Here is a 6,041-nt window from a genome sequence, read left to right as displayed (position 1 = left end):
TCGTGTAAATGAGTTTATGTTATCAGGTACTCGGGTATATTAGAAATCCCAAACCCGTCACAAACCCGCGAAAAATTTCAAAACTAATCTCAAACCCGTCCCTAACCCTAATGGGTCGGGTATTACCCGTCCCATTTATGTCGGGTTTCGGGTTTTCCCATCGGGTTCGGGTTTCGTTGTCATCCCTAGTTCAAATAGAGGCTCGAGCTTATTTAAAGTTGGCTCAGCTTTTAACAAGCCGATCACCAATAGTTGATGCGCGACTAGTTTCGGCTCATTTACACCCTAATTTAATTCCACCATAATATATAAACTCTATAAGCTAATTACTGCTTGGCAAACTTTAACAAACCAACCTCATATATCTAATAAATTTGAATCACTTACACATAAAGATAGGCACTACAAGCTACAAGCTAGGATATACACACATATACAATATTTTGCATAGAAATTTACATTTAGAAGCACTATATCTCACTAACATCTTACCTAATAATAAGTTCTATCATTGTGACCCCTTCTTTGAAGCTCGATGATATGCGGGTACACTAGCCGGAAAGAACATTTGACTCACCCCTTCGGCTTTAATCAAAGGAAAAATGATACCCAATGCACCCTAGTCAATAAACCCGTCATTTAATGAACGCTATAATAAACGTAAGACGTGAAAAAAGGACAAAAATATTATTTACTCACCAAAATTAGTCTAACACCGATCCATAGCCGTTTAGGGGTCGGTAGAGGTAGCAGAAGACGACCAAATCCATAAACAGCTACCACAAAGAAATGAAGGACTAACCCTGTTGGGCTCGGGTTGAGCCCCGAAAGTAGGCCCACGGGCCCGGTTGAACAAGAACCTCCTAGGCTCAAGTAGTCGAAACACGCTTCTCGCATTTCCTTTCTTGCTTCGTCCGGTGATGCACTAAACACCGTGTATAGAGCCCCGGCCAATGTATTTATCGTAGACGCGACTGGCTGCATAAAAGTCAACATTTGACTATTAAATAGAAAGTTAACTCTAAAAGTTAACATTTGACTATGAACTAAAAAGTTAACCATAAAAGTCAGTTGACACTAAACAAAAAGTAAACCATAAAGGTCAACATTTGACTGTTAAATGAAAAGTCAACATGCAAATGAGATTTTATCATAGACGCCACTAGCTGCATAAAAGTCAACATTTGACTATTAAATAAAACGTCAACTCTAAAAGTCAACATTTGTCAATTTAATGAAAACTCAACAAGACAGCTTCTGAGTACTAAACAAAAAGTCAACCATAAAAGTCAACATCTGACTATTAAACTAAAAGTCAACATAAATCGTGCTTCGGGCCCCGTTTTTTACCTTACGCAACATGTAGAACGATTCAAGATATCTAGCAACCGAACCCACATCATTGAAATCATGCAACGGTTTAAGAAGGTCACGCAACACAACAATATCAGCAAGTGCAACGGTCATCCCTCCGCCGGTCAAAGGATGGCGCATATTAAACGCATCGCCCAATAAGAGTGTGCCAAGTATCGTAACAGGAGAGGCTGGCATGCTCCTATTTGGCATTGTTCTTATATTCCCAGAATCAACAGGACAACAGCCGCGATAAAAGCATCATGCACCGCACGTGGGACCTGAGGTCCCACGATATTTTTTAAGTATTTTGGCATGTCACCGTTGGTTAAAGATGGAAGCTTTTGACCGGGTATGTCGACTAAACATCGAATTTCAGTGCTGCAGATTTGGTAAAATAAGATCGGTGACGGGTCTGCTAAGACGACATGCCCATGGTTCGGGTAAGGAAGCTCGCAGTTGTTTAAAATTAGTCCCACGAAGCATGAGGGAAAGTCAACCTGTAATTGACCAAAAGTCAACTCTGGAAATTCAAGATTGGTCAAACATTCTAGGGGTGTGCATAGTCGGTTTTGGCTCAAACCGAACCAAAAACCAAAAATACGGGTTTTTTGTTTTTGAAAACTCAGTGTTTCAACTTTTAGCTTGGGTTTAGTTCGGTTTTACCATTTGGGCTTGAAAATATTTGGGCTAAAAGATTTTGTTAATTAAGATTAATATTATTATACATTTGACTTTGAGCTAAAATATTTGTGTTACACTATTTATTAAATCTTATAAATACTTATACATTCTAAATAATAAAATAAATAAAAATGAAAATTCATAAATTTGACCAATTCGGTTTTTTCGGTTACAGGTCGGTTATTTCTTATTTATGTACACTCTTAAAACATTCTGAGATGTACGGTGTTCATGGCTCGGTTTAAAATCATGAAACTGCTCAAATTGGTCACATGGTCTGTTTATTTTTTTAAAAATTGGTCGGCCGGTTTAGAAAGTTTCAAATCGTACCAAACATTTGGTTTATGATTTATGCTCAAAACCAGTCGCAATAACCTGAACCGGACCGTAGGATTTTGGGGCATGCAACTTTTTTATATTTTTCTTTGGAATTTAATTATTCTAAGTTAAACTATACGCATAATTGGAGTTGGGTTTTTTTTAAGTTCCAAGTGTTGGAACATTATCACTTCTTTTATTTTGATCATTTTTTTGTGTTTTTATTAATAAAAGCTCAATAAACCCAAACCATAAATAAAACCGAAGCCAAACCGTAGTAAACCAACATTCCAGTTTGGTACAGTTTTAATTTTCAACGGTTTGGTTTGAATAACAATAGTAAAAAATCATAGCCAACAGTTTGACTCACGATTTGACCTAAACACCGTCAAAACTAGACCATAAACAACATACCTGCGACTCGCAAAGAGAACGTCGCAAGTTAGAGAAACACCCATCACAAACAATCGTAAGAGGCGCAAACGCTTTCATAACTTCACCCGACTGAACTTTATACTTAACACCTCTAATAGTCCCTTCATATTCAACAAGGGATGTCACAGTACCCTGCACAATTTCCACACTGCAGACCCGTCGAAACCGCTTATTATAAAACATTAAACAACAAAGTTTAAGAAACCTAAGGAAACATTACAAGAACCTAGTACTAACTTAGGAAGTGTAGCAGCTTTCTCGCGCATCCTCTGAACGAATCGTCCATTGTGAAAACATCGACCCGAAACGTCTGAATTAAAATTTTCTAAAGGATATGATAATTTAATGTTTTTTCCATCTTTGAAAAGTGCATATCCAAGTACCCTTTGAGCATCTATGTCTTCCAAACAGTCTGCATGTTAATAAAAGTTTGTCATAACCTTGGATCAAGATATTATTATTATTATTATTATTATTATTATTATTATAAAACTTGTTTAGTTTAAGGATCCAACTAGTGAAATTATTATTATTATTATTATTATTATTATAAAACTCGTTCAGTTTAAGTATCCAACTAGTGAAAGTCACCTACTCGCTTATTCTCCCGTCATCACCCTAATGTCGGGGGCAGGAATCGAACCTGGGTCACATGGAACACCAAGTCTCTCCGTTACCACTCCACCACTAGCTCATTGACAAGATATTATTATCATTATTATTATTCATCTACTTGATATTATTATTATTATTATTATTATTATTATTATTATTATTATTATTATTATTATATACCACTCCACCACTAGTTCATTCCATTTGCCTTCGACACTTTTGGATCCCTAGCTCCCGAGGCGGTTCGCTTCTTGGAGCGGGTGCAAAAGGTGGTCCACAGTGACTCGCAGAGCCCGAGGAACCAAGGATTTATATTTAGTAGAATAGGCTTTGCGATTCAAAAGGGGATAGCGGCGCAGCTTGTTGCTCGCTTACCCGTTATCCAGATGTAGTTCGGTTTGTGTTATATATAAAAGGATTTACGGGATTAAAAAAAAAAAACTAGCTTGAGGTATCCACCTGGTTGTAGTAATTCGCCTACAATTCGGTCGGGTTCAGTTAGATCTCGTTCAATCACTCGGATTTTGCATCCTTCCTGTTATTATAAGTTGTAACAAGTTGTAATATAGATTTATGGACTAGTGACAGTGATGTAATTACTTGATAAACTAGTCATTTTATTCCACCCTCAAAATGCTAGTCATTTTATTCCACCCTCAAAATGCTACATAGTTAATTACAAAGGTCATTATCAAGTACAAGATTCATTTTCAAGTGTTGATTGACAAGTTGACCTGAACACGACCTGTATCTTTATTTATGTCAGAGACATTAACACAAACACACTTATAATCATTTAGCCTAAACAAACCATCTTTAACGCATATATCCTGATGAGTCAAACGGGTTGTCAACATGTTCGGGAGTTGTATATGGGTTAACGGGTTGTAATTAAGTTGTAAACAAGTTAAATTCTTTAAGCACTTTAACCTGAACACGATCCGTTTATTAAACGAGTTATGCTAACCCAAAACCTTATTATTTCCTAGTTTCTGTGTACCGGAATTTGCCATCCCTAATGTTCTAAGGCTAAAACATGTGCTAAATGTCATGCTCATGGGGCGTAAACGAGCCAAGTCGCTAGTGAGCTACTCAAAATCGGCTTGCTAAAAGCTCGAATCTAGCTCGAGCCTAATAATAAGTTTTCTAATAAACAATCTTGAGTCCCCGAGCTTCAATTATAGAGCTTGAGCTGGCTCACGAGCCTTAATGAGTCTATTATTTGTAACTTTTATTTAATATATTAAATATATATTCACTACTAATAATGTACCTATTAAAAGTTTATCAAATATAAATGAACGAATTTAATTAAACAAACAAAAAAAAAACTATTCTTCATGTTTGTTCATTTATTAAATATAATCTAACCTTGCCGAGAGTATAAGCAAGGGCGGCACCAGAGACACCAGCTCCAACAATTATCACGTCAGCGTCTGCATGTCCATGCCTAGTGTGAACCTCTCCACGTGTTGGAATCAGGTTTTTTAAACCGTTAATATTGTTAGTACCATAACCGAATTTACGAGGATGAGAGAGTGAAGTGGTCGCACGACGTCGTAGAGCGGATAGAATAATGAAACATAAAAGAGAAACGAAGAAGGTGGCAACAATGTAAGTGTTATCGATCGTATTCTCCATTGTCACTCTATATAAGGGTTATATAGGAATCATTTAGTTTGTTTGGTCAGATTGAGTTTGTGTACTAATTGTACTATGTTGTCCACAAATTAAATTTTAATAATTAAATATATCGATAGACGATAATGATTCATAGTTTCATGTCCGGCTGTTCAAAAAGCTCGAGGTTTGAGGCTTGGGCTCGTGGCTAGCTCGATAAAAACTCGAATAAAATTAACTAAACAAACTTGATTTGAAACATTCTGATCAGCTGAGTTGGCTCATTTTTGTTATCGAGCCAAAATTGATCTAAGCTCGGCTCGATCATGGCTCGGCTCGTTGGCTCGATCTTAATCTCGGTTAACTTCAAAATCGAGCTAGAGTCTTAATTGAGTTGCCGCGTTAATTTGCGAGCCCGAGCTTGAAACCACCCTGACTCGACTCGTGAACAGTCATGTGACTTAGTCAATGACACTCAAATGAAAAAAATTAACTCTGTATATTCTTAACTTTATCTACTATATATGATCGAAATATAAAATCAATAAAAGAAACCAAATCAAGATACCAAGTAGCGTAAAAAAAATAACTTGGTGTGCCAACATTCATATTCGTATAATGGAATATTAAACGATCGAATGTGTCGCATACTAATAGGATTATAAAGTATAAAAAAACAGTTTCATATTAGTATTCTAGCCAACTTCTTTATCAATAAGGCCATATGTAATGGGGCTTGGGTTTTGGGCGACATTGGGCGCGAACACCGCCCCCCCCCCCCCCCCACCCCGGCGATAAGTGAGCGAAATGGGGCGGGGCGGGGGTGTTATTATCGCCGAGTTGTGTTGAAAATAATAATATTATATTAAATGGACCGTTTGACAACGGTCAACAATAAAAAAATAATTAAAAAAATATATTTATATATCTATATAAATATAAGCATTCTTCTCCATTTCATATCCATTTCATATCCTTCTTCTCCATTTCACATCTATATAAACATACACCTTCTT

The 6,041-nt window shown here is 36.6% G+C and overlaps 1 pseudogene across 1 annotated transcript; it reads right to left on the bottom strand.

The window, feature by feature from the left end:
* Window positions 1–460: 460 nt before the first annotated feature.
* Window positions 461–5,046, bottom strand: LOC143580265 (squalene epoxidase 3-like; annotated as a pseudogene). Its single transcript, XR_013143609.1, has 7 exons — window positions 4,777–5,046; window positions 3,829–3,940; window positions 3,028–3,202; window positions 2,770–2,938; window positions 1,351–1,853; window positions 700–978; window positions 461–619 (listed from the first exon to the last, which is right to left on the bottom strand). The product of XR_013143609.1 is annotated as a squalene epoxidase 3-like (transcript).
* Between the last annotated feature and the right edge of the window lie 995 nt (window positions 5,047–6,041).

The sequence above is a fragment of the Bidens hawaiensis genome, unplaced genomic scaffold (assembly GCF_021521415.1).
Source record: "Bidens hawaiensis isolate Kalapana, Puna unplaced genomic scaffold, B.hawaiensis_p1.1 tig00030294_1, whole genome shotgun sequence".
Lineage (NCBI taxonomy): Eukaryota > Viridiplantae > Streptophyta > Magnoliopsida > Asterales > Asteraceae > Bidens > Bidens hawaiensis.
Note: the sequence above shows the minus strand (reverse complement) of the source record. Positions and strands in the feature narration are given on the sequence as shown.